Genomic DNA, 4,234 nt, shown 5'->3' with positions numbered 1-4,234 from the left:
GAGGGCAAAAACGCGTCTCCAATTGGCTTAAATTTGACTTTTTGGCTAGCCATTATAACCGTTTAACCGACCGACCGACCGGAAATAGTTCCTTTCCAGATGAATTTGGAGAGGAGAGAAAAAACCGAGTATCTTTTATTGAAGCGTCCATTACGATCACATGCGAAATCGAAGTTGGCCGTACCCAAGTAGCGCCTTGGTTCTTTTATTTTTAGGTCTAAACCACTGGTTAAATGTACTGTGTAAAATGATGTTTCATATATATTTTTCACGAAATTAATGTATTTTGTTGATTTACTTTGTATTGGAACTGAGGAAAAGCCAAGGGGGGCCAGTTCGCTGTTCTAAAATCTCAGGAAATTTTCACTCTCTCGTCGTCCGCGTTTGTGACGTCATCATGAGACTCCCATCCCGTCCCGTGTCTCTCGCTAAGCGCTCTACCGCCGCAAATTTCTCGGTTATTTTCAAGTTTTTTACAAAAATTGAAGGCGTGTAAATTGTTTTATTGATATTAAAAAAAATATTTTTTAAACCAGAATTTATTGGACAAATTCATTTTCCAATTAAACTGAACATTACAATTAGAATTTTACATATAACAAATACAAGTGTTGTGTTATCCAAAAATTTAAAAACGAAATTTTTCAATGAAATATCAGAAATAGCTCAATCCATTTAATAATATCTTCACTAGTTAACTTTTACCCTTTTATAAAAACCATACCCATTGTTTCAAACAAAACAAAAATGACTTTCTATAAAGTATCACAAATATCTTTTACAATTTTGCAATGTCAATATTAAAATTAATAATATCTTCAAACTTTTACTGTTTTATAAAAACAATACCATTGTTTCAAATATACAAAAATGACTTTCTATAAAACATCACAAATATCATTTACAACTTAATGCCAAAAACGTTGTATTTTTGAGATTCAACTATTTATCTATTAAAACGCCAATCTCATTCAATAATGTCAGATTTGAAATCTAGTCAACAATTTGATATAAAATATCACCGTTATTTTTTCAACTTAGAAATAAAAAGTTAACCTGGGTATGTTTTCTAAAACTGAAATTTTTGAATTTAATTTGGCTGGTTGTGTTTTTACATTTATTTGTTAAAGCATTTTTTTTATATTGTCAATGAATTTAAAAATAACCGAGATCAGTTTCCTCTACAAATTATATAGAACCAAATAACTGAGGAAAGACTAGCTAGTGATCTTCGGATATGTTAATATGGCCTCTTATCAAGGGGCAAAAAATAATAATAATATCCTTTACACACTTCCTTACTCTTTATGTCATTGTCTGTAAAGCTGCTAAGTACATTTTAGGATAATGTTAATGAAATTGTCGAACATTTCTGTGAAATGTTAAGTCACAATTTTGGTGCTTTTTCCTACTATTATCTTCGGATTCTCTTTCGAGAAATCCCCGTCAGTTCTGATTGGAAAACCCTTTTGAAGTCTTCCAAATTAAAATGTTCTGAGCAAATACGCGATGTTTCTGGCTTAAATTTGTCTAACCTTCTACAACGCACAACCCACACCTTCTGCGGAATCAATAATATGTTATATTTTGGGTTTCTTCAGATTGTTTGGTGGATTTTCAACAATTTTGGCACACTCCAACCGCATATCTTGTACCAGTCATCCTATTAGCTTTTGGAAACCATGTAAAAGAATAAATATTGATATGAAAAATGAAAAACCTAAATAAAAACGGCCTAGTCTTAAGTCATAATGGCATGCATTTTAAAAATTGCAATATATTTACGTCTAACTTTGGTTAAAAATAATCCAAAATAAATAAAATAATAAAATCTAATACTTAAATAACAATAAAGTTGAAAAAAATGTACTTACTTAATACAATTCATAAATTATGACATAATTTAGGCAAAAGCGCTGTCCGTCTGATACCAAATCTAGCTTCCTGAAGGCCCTGGGAAAAACTTAAAGAAATTCTCCAAGTCTCATGATGACGTCAATCGAACAGCCAATGAACGCGCTCAAAACTGCCCATAGGAAATGCTGCCAAACCAGCCAACCTATATTAGCGTAAATTAATTTCTAGGAACCTTGAGGAAAAGCAACCAGGTAAATGCGGGGAAAAGGCTGTCTAAAAACGAAAATAAACCTTTTTTTACTGAAAACGGCCCAGAACGGGAAAAAATATAGCCTGTGTGGTAACACTGTTTAAGAGTCGAAGCCACGACGAGTCGACGACACTGCGGTTTCGATTTTGCCTCGCAGAATGCTAGGAAGTAATTTAGTTGAATTTAATAGTTTGCGTAAAGGTGAATATGAAGTTTACTTTTATTTCATTACATCAAACATAACGGAAATGTTTTCGAACTAAAATTTGTTTTTTTATTAAATTATATATGTAAGCCTTGGCCACTCTGTTATTAATTTTCCTATTACATTTTAGAATGGAAGGGTAGTAGAAGTTTTTTGTGTGCGGGTAAAACGTAGAAAACGCCCACGGTAGAAACAAAGGTTTTCGGCTTTGGAAAGCTATAATAATGTTATTTTCAACCTCGTTGACACCGTTCTAAACATTTTTAGAGAGGTTGAGCAGGGAACTCTAGAAGTTTTAACGACAACAGCGATAGTCATGTGATAATTTTTAACGGATTTATTTCGCGTGTAATATTTTGAGGCATCCGCAACCTCCGAAGCATAGGTCTGAATTTACAGGCCCTTAAATTTGAACGCTTTTGTAAAAGTTGGGTGTAGTGGGTATACGAAGTGCCCGCCGATGCTACGCAGAGGAATACAAATCGTCACTCCTGAGTCCGTAGCTTTGGCAATGCCTCCATTTTCCTCGCGGTTTGTTCTCTTCAGCCGATTCGTCGTTAATACAGAATTAACGACGAATCGGCTGACGAAGGACCACGGTCTGAAAGCTCCCAAATTTTAATAAACACATTTTATATACATGAAGTAGCAGCTCCTTTAATATATATTTTGTTAAGTGTTTACTGTTTACTATTATGTTTTTTATTCAGAAACCAAAATTGTCTACCCGGATGATGGTATTTTCAAGTGCAGACGTTTTAAGTGCTTCGGTCGCAGTCGAAATCGAAGGTGTTACATTCGACGTTAAAAGTATTCCTGACGCTGTGGTTTCCTTGTTTTCTGGTTTTTACACATTTCAATTGGAATATCCTGTAAAACTGCAAAAGAATGTAGAGTATATTCAAAAAATTATATTTAATATTAGCAGTGAAAAAATATCAATGCTATGAATAAACTATGTTAAGAATAGACTATTTTGGAATTTTTTAATAAAATTCATCTGTTTTCCTAGTAAAGTTGTTTGGCTTTTTGTATAAAACTGACCTCTTCTCTCAGTTATCTTTATCTGTTTTCTGTGCAAAGTTGTCTGACTTTCTGCGCAGAATTGACTTATTTTCTGTGCAAAGGTATCTGTTCTCCGAGTAAAAGTGGTAGGTTTTCTGTGCAGGATTGACCTTATATCTGTGCAAATGTTTCTGGTTTTCCAAGTCAAGTTGTCTGGTTTTTTAAATCAAGTGGTCTAGTTTTCAGTGCAAATTGTGCTTGTAATCCGTGCAAATTTGTCTAGTTTTTCAAATAAAGTTACTCGTTTTTTAGTGCAGAAATGGCCTGTTATTTGTACTAAGTTCTGCGGTTTTCCGTGTCAAGTTTTTCGATTTTCAGTGCAAAGATGTTTGGCTTTCTGGGCAAATTGTGCTTGTAATCCGTGCACATTTTTCTAGTTTTTCAAATAAAGTTACTCGTTTTTCAGTGCAGAAATGGCCTGTTATTTGTACTAAGTTCTGCGGTTTTCCGTGTCAAGTTTTTCGATTTTCAGTGCAAAGATGTTTGGCTTTCTGGGCAAATTGTGCTTGTAATCCGTGCAAATTTGTCTAGTTTTCCAAATAAAGTTACTCGTTTTTCAGTGCAGAAATGGTCTGTTATTTGTACTGAGTTCTGCGGTTTTCCGTGTGAAGTTATTCGGTGTGAGGTGAAACGTTGGCCGGTTATCTGTGCAAAGAAGTTTCGTTTTCTTTGTAAAGTTGGTCGGTATTTTGTGCGAATTGGTTTTGATTTTTATGCAAAGTTGCGAGGTGTTCTAGCTTTCTTTGTCTGGTTTAAATGTTCAACGTTACACAAATTTTATACAATTTTGCACACTCACATTTCTGTGCACTTTAGCTCGTAAAAAATTCTGTGCATAATTGGTCGAAAAACTGTGC

This window comes from Leiobunum rupestre, chromosome 11, assembly GCF_980474605.1.
Source record: "Leiobunum rupestre chromosome 11, qqLeiRupe1.1.hap1, whole genome shotgun sequence".
Taxonomy (NCBI): Eukaryota; Metazoa; Arthropoda; class Arachnida; order Opiliones; family Sclerosomatidae; genus Leiobunum; species Leiobunum rupestre.
The sequence above is the reverse complement of the archived record's forward strand: the minus strand, read 5'-3'. Positions refer to the sequence as shown.